The following is a 15,003-nucleotide window of genomic DNA, read 5'->3' as shown; positions in this document are numbered from 1 at the left end:
ACTAGGAACAGTGTAGGTGTTTTCTATAGAAGACCTTTTCTATAATTGAGAGTAACATTCCAGAGGCAGAAGAGAGAAAAACAGAAGAGAGCTGAGAACCCATAAACAGATCTCAGGGTCCACAAGAAGCATTTATTTTATAAAGGAGACATCGCAAATCAATGGTGATGGGCATTTTTTTTAAAGTAATGGTGCTAAGAAAATGTCTTAACATTTTGGGAAAGAGATAATGTTGGTTTGTTATGTCACAACCCCTCATTAATTTCACCTGAATTAAATAATAATCTGTAGAAAATAACCCTATAAAATAATAGCATGTGTGGAAAATTTATTTCTTCTCAGTAAGGAGAGCATTGAGGCAGAAAAGCAATAGAAAAAAACGAAAGGAAAACATCTGTCTGTTGAAACTTTGAATACCTTTGTAGGTTAAAACTCTGAAATAAAAGGACTAAAAATAATCTGGGGAAAATAATCCCTGGCACAAATTCCCAGCTTCCTAACATGTCCTGGTGCTGCCTTGCTCTCAGCTCCTGCGGGACCAGGCTATTTCTGGGCTGGTGTGGACTCCCCTGCTCCTCTCTCGGCTGTCAAGACTTCTGTGTCCATGCACCAGAGGCATGGGGACCCTCGTGTGGAAATCCCACCAGTTCCTTACTGAACGTTGATGTAAAATATTGAGTATTTCCACACCGAAGGACCTCATCACGGTAAATGTAAAACTAGAAATGTTGATATGGTCTCTTCAGGAGAAGACAGTGTATAAAACTCTCAGGGAGCAAACACTGGAATTTTCAGGATGGGAGCGAGGAAGAATTTCATGGAGAAGGGGGCACTATTCCCTCACTAGGACAAGAGGTCCCTGAGGATAAACTGGTGACAGCAAGGCAAGAGCAGGAATTCTCTCACTTGTTCAGTGCCTGGTGGGCATGACTTACCCACAAATAAACTTCATAAATGACTCATCCGTTCAGTTCCAGTATGGAACTGGGATCCATTATACTAACAGAAAGTATCTATTGAATGTATGTAATGTGAAATCATAGTCATATGTCTACATGTATGCTTAAAAAATAAAAACTAGTTGCATTGGCAACTTCTGGGTCTGGTCAAGTTGGAGCAACAAACTAGATTTATCTTCCTGCCTGATACCAGGATAAAAACCAAGCACATCATTGGACATCAGTCAATAAGGGCAGTAATCCTGAGACATGGGAAATGGACAAGGTGAGCCAGTGATCACCCCAGCTTACTGCTGTGGGACTTTCCAGGCCATGACACAGGGACCAGCAATCCAGGTGGTGCCCAGTGGACTCCCTGGGTAAACAGAGCCCAGGTGAGTAAACAGAGCGAGAGTGTGGAAGGCCAAGGCATCAAGAGTTTGTGGAATAAAGTACTAGAGTGGGGAGAGAATCCCTGAGCTGTGTTGAGGGTGCTCTCAAGAATTCAGCAGAGACCCTGGTCGGTTGGCTCAGTGGTAGAGCATCGGCCCGGCATGTGGAAGTCCTGGGTTTGATTCCTGGTCAGGACACACAGGAGAAGCACCCCTCTGCTTCTCCACCATTCCCCCTCCCCTTTCTCTCTGTCTCTCTCTTCCCCTCCTGCAGCCAAGGCTCTACTGAAGCAAAGTTGGCCCTGGTGCTGAGGACGGCTCCATGGCCTCCACCTCAGGTGCTAGAATGGCTCCGGCCACAACATGGGCAGAGCATCGCCTCCTGGTGGGCATGCTGGGTGGATCCCAGTCGGGCACATGGAGGAATCTGACTGCCTCCCCGCTTCTAACTTCAGAAAAATACAAAAAAAAAAAAAAAGAATTCAGCAGAGAACCGAGAGGCAGACACATGTGATGACGCCCAGGCTGGGAAGGAACTGCCTGTGAGAATTAGAGAAAGAGTGCCCGTCCCACAGCGCGACCAGAAAGCATCGCGGTTCCTGTCACTGGGGAGGGTACTCACAGTCGTCTTTTGTCCAGAGTGTGGAGTAGTGAGCCCGAGACCACACCCTGCTCTGTTCCAACTAAATCCTTAAAAGCAAAAACCCAGAAGGCCAGACTTTTTCCAAGTTAGTTAACCGCATCCCAGAACAAAGCTCAAGAGTATTTATAGATACACAAAAATACCCAGCATCAAATGGAGTGAAGTACAGCAAGCATGCAAAGAAACAGGGAAACATCCATAAAGGAGAGAACAGTCAGCCAATCGAAATCAACCCAGACCTGACCAAATGTTAGAACTGGCAGACAAGGACATAAAACAGTTATAACTGTAACTGTATGCTAGATCAGGGGTCCCCAAGATACGGCCCACAGGCCGCAGGCGGCGCCCTGATGCCATTTATCTGGTTCCCGCCGCACTTCCGGAAGGGGCACCTCTTTCATTGGTGGTCAGTGAGAGGAGCACATTGACCATCTCATTAGCCAAAAGCAGGCCCATAGTTCCCATTGAAATACTGGTCAGTTTGTTGATTTAAATTTACTTGTTCTTGGCCCTGGCCGGTTGGCTCAGCGGTAGAGCGTCGGCCTGGTGTGCGGGGGACCCGGGTTCGATTCCCGGCCAGGGCACACAGGAGAAGCGCCCATTTGCTTCTCCACCCCCCCCCCCTCCTTCCTCGCTGTCTCTCTCTTCCCCTCCCGCAGCCAAGGCTCCATTGGAGCAAAGATGGCCCGGGCGCTGGGGTGGCTCCTTGGCCTCTGCCCCAGGCGCTAGAGTGGCTCTGGTCGCCGCAGAGCGACGCCCCGGAGGGGCAGAGCATCGCCCCCTGGTGGGCAGAGCTGGGTGGATCCCGGTCGGGCGCATGCGGGAGTCTGTCTGACTGTCTCTCCCCGTTTCCAGCTTCAGAAGAAAAAAAAAAAAAAAAAAATTAAATTTACTTGTTCTTATATTTTAAGTATTGTATTTGTTCCCGTTTTGTTTTTTTACTTTAAAATAAGATGTGCAGTATGCATAGGGATTTGTTCATAGTTTTTTTTATAGTCCGGCCCTCCAACGGTCTGAGGGACAGTGAACTGGCCCCCTGTGTAAAAAGTTTGGGGACCCCTGGTTTAAGGGGAAAGAGGTCAGTGACCCTGACTAAATAGTCTTGAGCATTTTTAAGACTCTTGTGGGCACACAGGTTGCAAATCCCTGCCTTGGAGAATGACTGCAGAAAGAAGCAGGGGCTGTGTGTCTGCGTTGTGCGTTGGGGTGGGGCCATACTGTCACCTCAGATAAGAGTGGGCAGACCTGCTGAGGGAGCACGGAGCCCTGACAGAGGGGAGGGACAGGCTAGGCGTGTATGAGGCGGGCCTGCATGGGGAAGCTGGAAGCAGGCAGGAGGCCCCGCGGGGGTGTGGGGAGGAGGGTGAGTGTGTGGGGTGGGAGAGGGGGAGGTCATGCAGGGCTTATTCTGGATGGGATGAAGCCAGGGTGGAGGAAAGGGACCCCTTCCTTTGCTGGGCTGGATGGACACTGTCTAGGGCCCGGGAAGCAGGGAGACATGGCTGAGGGACTGTGTGTGGTAACCCTGTGAGAGGCGGCGGTGGCTGCACCCAGGGCAGGGACAGTGAAGACGGGGAAGTGCCCCGTTCTGCATATTTGGCGAAGGTGGCGCTGATTGCCTGCCTGTGTGCTCCAAAGGAGGAGGTCCAGATGGACATCAAGGCCTTGGCCTGAGTGACCGGAAGGATGAACCTGCAGCTAACGCAGAATTCGGGTGTCAAGAGTAGAAAATCTGAGCTAGCTTTTTTTTTTCAGGTTGTTGATAGCAATAGTTCAACCTGAAACATGAAACTAGCTCCTTTGCTACTTGACTCGCTCTCTGCTTGAGCATTGCTACCGGTCACATCGAAGGAGAGAACTTGCTAGCGAAACATCTGAAACTGAGACGCTCTTTTTTCTGGTCGTTACGTTAACACAGAGCTGGTCTCAGCTGCAGCCGGAATGGATCCGGTCTGCGCAGGGACAGTGCTTTGCAGAAGGATACTTTGAGGAGTTCTGCATCGTATCACTTCCTCTTCATTCACTCATGGCTTCTGTCCCCCGTGTAAAACCGAGCCGCAGGGCCACAGGCTGTCACCGTGTCCCTAGGGGAGCAGCTGAGATGGGGAGAGTGGAGGGGGAAGCAGAGGCCTTCAGGGGAAGAAGGGGCAAGGACTTGACTCTGAGAAGGCAGGAGCTGCTGGTCCTCGTAGGCAGAGGCTGGACAGAGAGAAGAGAGGTGCCATCTGCCCCCCCCCAGGCATAGAGTTTATTCTCAGGAACAGGGATCGTGCATTCATGCTGGGCAGTGAGTGAGTGAGTGACAAACGGGAGCCCAAGGAGGACAGATGCTCAGACTGAGGCGTGGTCAAGACCAGGGCCTGCAGTGTTAGGTGAATGGCACCTGGCGTGCCCCAGCTAACCACCAGAGCCCCCGGGGGAGCCCAGGTGAGGGGTTTCCCTAAGCACTGTCCAAGACATGGGCACTCACCCCTCGTGGCTACGTAACTTTACATTTAAATTTGTTAAAATTGAAGCAAATTGGAAAATGCACTGGCCACATTCCAAGGCTCTGTAGCCACATTCACATCTTGCTACCATCATGGGCAGCTCTCACGCAGAGCACGTCCGTCCAGGTAGACAGTTCCCAGCACGTCCATCAAGGTAGACAGTTCCCAGCACGTCCATCAAGGTAGACAGTTCCCAGCACGTCCATCAAGGTAGACAGTTCCCAGCACGTCCGTCCAGGTAGACAGTTCCCAGCACGTCCGTCCAGGTAGACAGTTCCCAGCACGTCCGTCAAGGTAGGCAGTTCCCAGCACGTCCATCAAGGTAGGCAGTTCCCAGCACGTCCGTCAAGGTAGACAGTTCCCAGCACGTCCGTCCAGGTAGACAGTTCCCAGCACGTCCATCAAGGTAGACAGTTCCCAGCACGTCCATCAAGGTAGACAGTTCCCAGCACGTCCATCAAGGTAGACAGTTCCCAGCACGTCCGTCCAGGTAGACAGTTCCCAGCACGTCCGTCAAGGTAGGCAGTTCCCAGCACGTCCGTCCAGGTAGACAGTTCCCAGCACGTCCGTCCAGGTAGACAGTTCCCAGCACGTCCGTCAAGGTAGGCAGTTCCCAGCACGTCCGTCAAGGTAGGCAGTTCCCAGCACGTCCGTCAAGGTAGGCAGTTCCCAGCACGTCCGTCAAGGTAGGCAGTTCCCAGCACGTCCGTCCAGGTAGGCAGTTCCCAGCACGTCCGTCCAGGTAGGCAGTTCCCAGCACGTCCGTCCAGGTAGGCAGTTCCCAGCACGTCCGTCAAGGTAGGCAGTTCCCGCACGTCCGTCCAGGTAGGCAGTTCCCAGCACGTCCGTCAAGGTAGGCAGTTCCCAGCACGTCCGTCCAGGTAGGCAGTTCCCAGCACGTCCGTCCAGGTAGGCAGTTCCCAGCACGTCCGTCCAGGTAGGCAGTTCCCAGCACGTCCGTCCAGGTAGGCAGTTCCCAGCACGTCCGTCCAGGTAGGCAGTTCCCAGCACGTCCGTCCAGGTAGGCAGTTCCCAGCACGTCCGTCCAGGTAGGCAGTTCCCAGCACGTCCGTCAAGGTAGGCAGTTCCCAGCACGTCCGTCCAGGTAGGCAGTTCCCAGCACGTCCGTCCAGGTAGGCAGTTCCCAGCACGTCCGTCAAGGTAGACAGTTCCCAGCACGTCCGTCCAGGTAGGCAGTTCCCAGCACGTCCGTCCAGGTAGGCAGTTCCCAGCACGTCCGTCCAGGTAGGCAGTTCCCAGCACGTCCGTCCAGGTAGGCAGTTCCCAGCACGTCCGTCCAGGTAGGCAGTTCCCAGCACGTCCGTCCAGGTAGGCAGTTCCCAGCACGTCCGTCCAGGTAGGCAGTTCCCAGCACGTCCGTCCAGGTAGACAGTTCCCAGCACGTCCGTCCAGGTAGGCAGTTCCCAGCACGTCCGTCCAGGTAGGCAGTTCCCAGCACGTCCGTCCAGGTAGGCAGTTCCCAGCACGTCCGTCCAGGTAGGCAGTTCCCAGCACGTCCGTCCAGGTAGACAGTTCCCAGCACGTCCGTCCAGGTAGGCAGTTCCCAGCACGTCCGTCCAGGTAGGCAGTTCCCAGCACGTCCGTCAAGGTAGGCAGTTCCAGCACGTCCGTCAAGGTAGGCAGTTCCCAGCACGTCCGTCCAGGTAGGCAGTTCCCAGCACGTCCGTCCAGGTAGGCAGTTCCCAGCACGTCCGTCCAGGTAGGCAGTTCCCAGCACGTCCGTCAAGGTAGGCAGTTCCCAGCACGTCCGTCCAGGTAGACAGTTCCCAGCACGTCCGTCAAGGTAGACAGTTCCCAGCACGTCCGTCAAGGTAGACAGTTCATTGGACAACTGCTGTAGGCTTCCGCTGCCTGCTCTGCCCGGGCAGGAGAGACCAGCTGCTCCATTCCATGTGTGTTCAAGTGACCTCATGACCTCTGATGAGATGGTCCCCAACCCGAGACACATCGTCATGATGGACATGCTGGGAGCGTCCCAGAGAACTAAAGAGATGACCGGTTGGGGCCCCCTTGTCCTCACTCTACATTCACAGAATTATATTCATGGGGCCCCATTTGGGACTCCCCAGAAAATAGGTCATTCTGCCAAAAGACTTACATCTTCTGAATCTGAGTTCACCATGAAGCTTTGTGTTTCTACACCACGCCTCGACCACGCGTTGGATATGTGCGGCGTGTAAAGTAGACAAGCTGTGTGTGCGGGACCGTGTCCTCAGGACAGGGGTGATGTGACCCTGAGTGGGTCACCTGGGATTCAGTTAGCTCCTTCAGCTGTGAGGGAGGATGGCCAGGTTAGCCCTTGGGGAACCTGTGACTGTCTGAGCTAGCCAGGTGTCTGGGAGCCAAGTGACTCAGTGTGGGCCAGGTTAGGAGGAAATGTGTGAGCTTGCACACTCAACCCTCACGGGCAGTGGGAAGCCGCAGTTGCCGAGAATTGTGGGAAAATGAGGTCCCAGCTGCTGAGCCGCCCACCGAAACTCATAACTGCCAGCATGGGTGGGGCCCGGTCTTGTTGTTGTTGTTCACCAGCCCAAGCCGGGTCTCCTTCCATCACCATGTACCCCCTTCCCCTCTGCCGCCGCCCCCCTTTTCCTCTGGTGGTCCCCACACTGTTGTCTGTGCCTAGGAGTTTGTTCTTTGCATAACCCCGTCACCTTCCCCACGCAGCCCCGGACCCCCGCCCCTCTGACAGCCATCAGAACCCGGATCTGTCTGCAGACTCACTTCTGTCAGGGCCTCCCTGCGGTCCCACGTGGCCTCCTTGGACAGTGCGCTGCATGTGACAAGGGACCAGGAGGCAGGCCTTGCTCACCAGGCTTCTGGCTTCATCACAGCTCAGTGTGGGAGCCGTGCAGAAGCCGTCACGGCTCAGGGGCAGGAGACGGCACTCCGACCGTGCCGCGTTCACACGGCCCGTGTCCACCCCATTGGCTGTGGACGTTTCTGGGCTCTGCACACAGCCAGCACCGAGTTCATCCTCTGGGGCACTGAGGACATCTGGCAACACAGGGCACAGGTCCTCTTACCCGCTGGCAGAGCGGGAGCGTAAGCAGGTGGCGTGCTGAGCCCCGGATGGCGTCAGCAGCATTCCTGGTCGATCTCCCGAGCTCGGGGTCACTTGCAACAAACGGCAGGGAGGAGCACCTGCTGTGACTGCAGGCACTGGCCGCCAGGAGGGCTTGCCCGTCAGACAGACACGCCACGCTTCTGCAGGAGAGCCGCGAACTCCGTCACTGGCACACTGACATAAATTGGAGTCGGGATTGAATGTCACCGGCCGTTTACTGGCTCGGGGGGGGGATCTTTTCCAACCACAGGCAGCTGGACAGAGCCCATGCCAGGCCCGCCAAGTGACCCGGAGCAACCTGGAAGGGAGTGAGCCTCCGGCCAGCCAGGAAGAGCTGCTTCCCTATGGTACAGTCCCTGAGAAAGAACATTCTGGAGCCTGGCTTCATTGTCCCTTTGCTGTTTCCTTTACTTACCTGTCAACATGGTGAATAAGAGGCAAATGACAGGACCACAGGTTTTCAAAATTGTGAATTATCTGGGTTTCCTTTTTCTTTCTCTTTTCTTCCCCCTCCCCAAGCATCTGAATGTGTAGAGCAGAATGGAGTCTGAACAGAGCAGAAGAAAAGACCCCAAATAAAACCAGAGGTTTTCATGCAGAGAATTTCAACTTTGCATTTATTGCACCCAATTACCAAATGAATAAATGCTGTGTATGGATTTATTTACAATTCGGCAAGCACAGGGTCCCCAATCACCAGTGCCGTAGAAAATGATCAGATGTACAACCACCACCAGGATGGGCTCAGGCATATGTACGTCATGAGGAAAGGGGATGGGAAGAGAAACAGACACCTTCCCGAACAGAAAATGTGAGCTTGGGAGGAACCTGCTGGTTACTTAGAGTCGGCTCAGTGAGTGTCATTGAAGTTGCACAAAAATCCTGGTTCTCAATTTAATTGGAGGCAACTCAGCACGGGCTTGCCAAGCCTGAGGTTTCCAACAGAAGCTTCATTATGTCGGGAGCCTGAGCCCAAGCCTCTGGTGCAAACAGAACCGTGTGTTTGCCAGAAAGCTCTGGTGCAGTTTGTGTGAGAAGAGCTGGAAAGAGGCAGCGGCGAAACAGGGATGGTATTTATTCCAGGGTCTGCCCCGACTAGCTGTGCAGCCTAAGGCACATCCCGTACCTCTCTGTGCCTCAGTTTCTTATCTCTGAAATAAAGGGTTTGCAACACTACTTCTCACCTGGGGGCAGCCAGCAGTGTCCGGGACGTTTTTTTCACAATACAAAGGGGGACAGGGGTGTTACTGGCACCTCGTGGGTAGAGACCAGGATGCCGCTGGGTTGCGGAACCTGGTTTCAACTAGATTGGACTAGATTTCAACAAGGTGACCACCGCCGCCAGTCTCCACCAGTTCCATAGCGAGTATTGCAATGTCTTTCCTCCACTCTGGCTCCCTTATTTTTAAACTGTCCCAAATTCTTTATCTTCCATATAAATAAACATTTTCACGTATTACCAAAAATATGCAAGTAATAAGCACTTTTTAAAAATGTTTAGAACAACACCAACGGAATGAAGCGCCTAAGTCTTCAGGAATGGCTTCTTCATGGACATGCACGATGGTGGCTGAGACAGGCTCAGGGTTTTCCAAAGTGTAAATACACATGCCGGCGGGAAAATTTCATCTCTTTTAGGAGGCTTCCTTAGTAGCTGTTTGGGTGACGTCTGTGAAATCAGTGGTTCATCAAATAACATCTTTGGTGCTGAAAGAAACGTGAAGCTTGTGAAAGTCCCCAACTGTGGGAACGATGTAGGAGGACTTCTGGATCCGACCGTGGCTGTGGGGCCCGCACACGGATTTTAAAGACAAAATAAAGCAGAAACCGTTTTCCCCACGTGACCTTTCACATTCATCTTTTCCAACAGGGGCTTTGTTCAGAAAAACCCGCATTCTCGTCGCTGACCCTGCCCTTCCCCTAAAGCCCAAGTCAGGGGCCCCTCCCGGGGGCTTCTGTAGAACCCCGCAATAGTGGTAGCACTGAACGTCTCTCATGTCAGCCTGAAGTCTGCAAGTCAGCTCCTAGTCGTCTTTCTACTTGAATTTGCCTTTTGTAAGAAAGTGAAGCGTTTCTGGAGGAATGATGTCAGTAATGTGCTTGGTGATTTTTTTCAATTAATTGAGGCGGGTGGCAGCTGTGGACCCAGAAACCATAGGCTTCACACACACCAGGGGGGCCCCACCCATGCGAAGGTGGAGGCCAGAGAAGGAGAGAGACCGGGGACAGCAGGGTAGAGCAGTTCCAGTGGGCCTGGGAGGCCCAGGGAGGGCTCGGCTCAGTCCCCTGACCCACATCACCCACGACAGTCCAGGGCCACCTGGTCATCCCTCATCTCCCTCTTTGCATTTCTCCATCTAGAGACAGAGGACTCAAGGCTGGAGTGGAGCAAGCCAGGGACGGAAGAGTCAGCATGGGGTCCATCACCAGAAAACAGCGTGAGACCAGGAGGGTCCTGAGATCCTGGGAAGCCGGTCAGAACAGAGGCTCCTTCCTGCACGTGGAGTAGACCGGAAAGAACCACCAGATCTCCGCGTGGCAGCTGCGTGTTTTCTAGGGCTGACATGACAAAGGGCCATCGCCTGGGTGGCTTAAACCAATTGAAATGTATTTTATCCCAGTTTTGGCGTCCAGAAGTCCGAAACCGAGGCGTCGGTCGGGCCACGCTCGCTCTGCAACCTGCAAGGCAGGGTCCTCCCTGGCCTCCAGCTTCTGAGGATGGCCCTCCGGCCTTGGTTTGCCGCTGTAGTGCTCAGTGTGCGCTTCCGTCTCCCTGGCCTCCCCCTCCGTGTGTCCTCTTCTTGCAGGGACTCCGGTCATATTGGATTAGGGGCCACCCTACTTCAACGTGGCTGCATCCTTACTAATGACATTGGCAATAGTCTTACATCCATTTAAGGTCACATGCTGAGGTGCTGGTGGTTAGGACGTCAGTAGAGATTTTGGGGAAAACATATCAATAACCTCTTGATGCCTCCTGCTGTGATGATTAGACTCAATACCTTCAGACAGAGATTCCTGAGCAGAAAAAAAGGAATACGCAAGATGGCCCGTTGGGGTGCAAAGAGGAGACCCAAAGCCGCCGCGGGCGGTCGGGTTGCAAGAACATAAAGGAAACGTGGCGGCCTTGACGGAGGTCTTTGAAAGTGACAACGATAATAACAATCATGAAGGCCAGAGGAAGTTGGCCAAGGATGGTGCCGACAGAAGAACGTGGCGGCCCATAGTGGCTCGCTGATGTGCTCTGTAGCGGTCAGCACGACACCGTGGCCTTAACTGTGCTGGTCTGGTTCCCTCCATTTCCTTCCACGTTTCAAAGGGTTAAAGCAAACAGTAGACAGTGCGCCATGTCCTCCGTGAGTACACGAGCCTGCTGTCTCCTCCTCAGCAAGACCTCCTTCCTCAGCATCATCACAATGCCATGGTCACACCTAATAAAACTGAAATCATTCTTTATCACCAAATATGCACTCAGCCCCTGTTCAAATTTCCCGAATGGCCTCAAGATTGTTTTTACACTTGGGTCGGCCTGAAGTTCCACTCCTTATACCTGGTTCCACATCTCTGCTGTCTCATTGGTTCTTCATCGGTCCCTCCCTCGACTGTTCTTTCATGATTTGGGGGGTGGAGGGGAAAACTGGGTCGTTGGAGAATACTCTGCCTCCTGGATTTGGCTGATTTGGTCCCTTCTGCTGTCACTTCACGTGTTACTGATGCTGACACTTCCTGCAGACTGCAGGCCTAGAGGCTTGCTGGGACTCCGGCTGACGTTTCAGGCTTTTCGCCGTGTACCGCTTACTACATGACAACACGTGGCACACTGTGATGGTAAGATTGGTCCGTGGCATTAGGTGGTGTCAGCCTCACCTCTCCATCTGCAACTCCTCATCATCAGTTCACATGACAAGTGTAGTTAGTGCTTATTGAAGACCGACGCTTAGGTTTATTGTTTCACGGGATATTTAAAAATCAGTATGAACTCGTAGATTTTAAAAACATGCTCCATTGTTTTAAGTCACTTGCCGTCATTCTCCTTTTTGATGCCCAACTGTCCCATGTGAGGCCAATGGGAGCATCTTCAGGGGGCCCCTCTGTCCTTTTGACATGACCAGAAGTCTTAGTTTTTATATTTTCTGGCCCAACAGAATGTCCCAGCTCACCATGTTGATCTGGAATCAGCAATTTGTCTAAGGAGGAGCCCTCTTCATCCACGGCACCCCTGCAAGGAGCTGAGGTCACAGGAAATTTAAACCGTCAGGGTCCTTCCTCCATTCCTGTCTCACCAGATTTCCTTGACCTCAAACACTTTGCTCCAGTGACTAAGCTAACAGCTTTGCTGTGAATGACAAACTGTTCCTGACACCTGTGTATTTTCTTTTTCAGTCAGTTTGGGATTAATGAACATTGGAGTCCTGTATCCCTGTGACTCTGACCCACACACCTGAGCAGGAATCCTGGCAACATGGCCAGTGAGAGGACTCCTGTTACCCTCTGTACTCTGGACAAACAGTCTTAGGAGAGAATCACTCTGCCAAGGAGGCAATTGGTCATTAATCCAAAGTTTAAAAAAAGGCTAAGAAGTATGGACATAAAAATGTTAAAAAGAAAAAAAAATATTCTTCTAATTCCCTAGTAGTACTCCCTTTAACACTCCTCCCATCCCTACTGGGTTCACTATGTCTTGAAGGAAAGCAGTTCAATCAAGTTGACTCGCCCCATGGTTTGGAGAAGTTAAATCACCACAAAAGTTCTTAGTATATTCGGATATTAATAAGGCGTTTGCTTGACAAACAGAACTGCATGAACACCTCGAACTGCTGGATCAAAGAGCTCTGAACACTGAAGGCTGCACACCCGTGTGCCCTGCACATCTGTGTGTGCTGCACATCCAAGCTGGCGTGGAAGCCTAAGGCCGGGCCAAGCGCTCTGCTCTGGCTTCTACATAAGAAATAATAGTCTTTAAAGACAAGTGCTATCCATGAGGAAGAAAACAGGAATTACTCTCCAGTTCCATTACAAGCTGATTTTTCCTGCAGCTCTTCAAATGAAGCCTGTGAGGTCGGCTGGGCTGCCTGTGTTCTGGTGGCCGGCATGAGGCTTGAATGTTAAAGCACAGTGTGGGGGCCTTCTGTGACTGCCAACCCATCTAGCCTGGGTGAGGAGACTCAGCCTGTTGAAGGAGAGAGGCAGTGCCACCTGCAGGGAGGGACCCTGAACCAACAGCACTGGGTCCTCCCCTCCCCTCCTAACAAAGGCCTCCCAATGCCTTGACCAGTCTCCCTCCTATATCCTGGCTTCAGAGAGACAAGCACAGAGCCATCATCTTGCAAGGAAAACAGAAGTGATGAAAGCAAAGAAGAGGGAAAACCATCAGCAAAACAGAAAGACAACCTGCTGAATGGACAAAGATATTCACTAAGGAGGATTCAGATAAGGGGTCACTATCCAAAATTTATGAAGAACTCAGACAACTCAACACCAGAAAAATGAAGAACCCAGTTCAAATGTGAGCCGCAGACCTGAATAGACACTTCACCAAAGAGGGCATACAGATGGCCAACAGACATATGAAAACTTGCTCAACATCGCTAACATCATAGAAATGCACATCAAAGCCTCAACGAGACATCACCTCACAGCTTTCAGAATGGCTCTCATCAATAAGTCAGCAAACAGGTGTTGGTCAGGATGTGGAGAAAGGAAATCCTTGTATATATTTTGTGGGAATGCATATTAGTGTAGATACCATGAAAAAGTGTAGTTTCCTCAAAATTTTTTAAAAAATGGGATTGCCTTATGACCCATCAAGTCCACTTAAGGCAATATAACTGAAGAAACACAAAACACTAATTTGAAAGAATATCTGCACCCCAAGCTTATTGAAGCATGATTTACAATAGCCAAGACATGGAAGTGGCCCAAGAGTCCGTCAACAGATGAGTGGATAAAAAGCTGTGGTACATACAGTGAAATATTGCTCAGCCCTGAAAAGAGAATGAATTCTTACCATTTACAACAGCACGGATGGACCTAGAGGGTGTTACACTAAGTGAAATAAATCAGACAGAGAAAGATAAGTGCCATAGGATTTCTCTTATATGTGGACTCTAAAAAACAAAAGAGCACAAACAAAATAGAAACAGACACATAAATACAAAATGCAGACTAATGGGTGACAGAGGGGAGGGGTTGGGGGGCTGGGTGAGAAAGGTGAGGAAAAATGAGATATGTTGTGCATGGAGGAAGCCCATAGGGTGTTGCAGTCAGCACTTCCTCAGCCTCCCTCAGTCCGCTGGGCACTGCCGTGGGCTGACGAGACGTGGCCTCCTCTGCTGGCGCCAGTCCCATCCCTGCCTGAGAAGGCCACCACCCAGCTCCACTGCACGCATGTGCTGCCCGTCCCGCGCGGTGTGTGGGACCTGGATCGCTCCCAGGGAGGGGAGGGGAACCAGAGCCCGGCATCATCCCCCAGCTGGTCGGGGCATGGAGCAGCTGCTCTGTGTGGAGCTGGGACGTTTGCTTGCAAGGAGAAGAGTTCAAGGTCAAAGGAGGCCTGTCTTCAAATACCTCAAGTTCTGTCCAGAAAAACTTTAACTTAACCTATCTGACCCTAAGAGAGAGAATAACGTCCAAGTGTGTGCCAGGTTCTGGAAGATGAATCCCGATGCGACATGAGGAAGCTCTTCCCAGCGACCAGTCAGGTCCAGAAGGAAGCAGGCTCATCTGATGGGACACGCGCTTGTGTGTGACCACATGGCAGCGACGTTGTTGAGGAATTGAGGCATTCAGACAGTGACCTAATGTCCTCTGAGGTCGCCTCCGCCCAGGTGTCCACAGCTCTGGGTGGAGGCCCATCTCCTCCCGCGATGCGTGGCCACAGGGCCCGGCACTCAAACACCTGGGGGTGACAGTGCAGAACTGAAGCAGACAGGGTGGGAAGAGGGAAAAGGCAGAAAGGGAGGGAGGGACTGAAGGCTGTCTTCTGAGTGACAATTGACTACCGTGAGTCATGTGCTCAAGCATTCTGCATGGTGTTCCACATCAGCTCTAATTTGAGTAGCATTGCCAATTTACTAAAGAAGTAAGGCACTTGCCCAGGTGACATGGATGCTCTCAGGCAGGGCTGGACTATGTGGACTCTCCCCTGGTCCTGCCTGGCCAGTGGCCATGATCCCTGTGAGGCACCTAGGGAACCCATAAGATGCCTCGCTCTGAGCCAGTCTGCATGCCAGTCTGAGCCAGTCATCCACGTTTCCGTTGGCCTGGAACTTATCTTAGGCCCAGCATCTGAGGGTGCACGATGTCCTTTCTCTAATCCAGGTACCTAGTGCTAACATTATCCTGCAAAACCCCCTCCACTTTGCTGATGGGTCACCTGCTTCTGTCCAGCCAAATGGATGCCTGGCTTGTCATTGGGCAGGCTTCACAGCTGCCCACCTGAACCGCTCCCTGT

General features: G+C 52.2%; 1 long non-coding RNA gene across 2 annotated transcripts in view; it reads right to left on the bottom strand.

Moving 5' to 3' along the window:
- Window positions 1-7,447, bottom strand: part of LOC136318351 (uncharacterized) — a 34,127-nt gene extending 26,680 nt beyond the window's left edge. For both annotated transcript variants that reach the window (XR_010728061.1, XR_010728060.1), the window contains exon 1: window positions 7,208-7,447. This is a non-coding gene — a long non-coding RNA (uncharacterized lncRNA). The remainder of the gene's footprint in view (window positions 1-7,207) is intronic.
- Window positions 7,448-15,003: the final 7,556 nt, after the last annotated feature.

This window comes from Saccopteryx bilineata, unplaced genomic scaffold (genome assembly GCF_036850765.1).
Source record: "Saccopteryx bilineata isolate mSacBil1 unplaced genomic scaffold, mSacBil1_pri_phased_curated manual_scaffold_52, whole genome shotgun sequence".
Classification (NCBI taxonomy): domain Eukaryota; kingdom Metazoa; phylum Chordata; class Mammalia; order Chiroptera; family Emballonuridae; genus Saccopteryx; species Saccopteryx bilineata.
The sequence above is the reverse complement of the archived record's forward strand: the minus strand, read 5'-3'. Positions and strand labels throughout refer to the sequence as shown.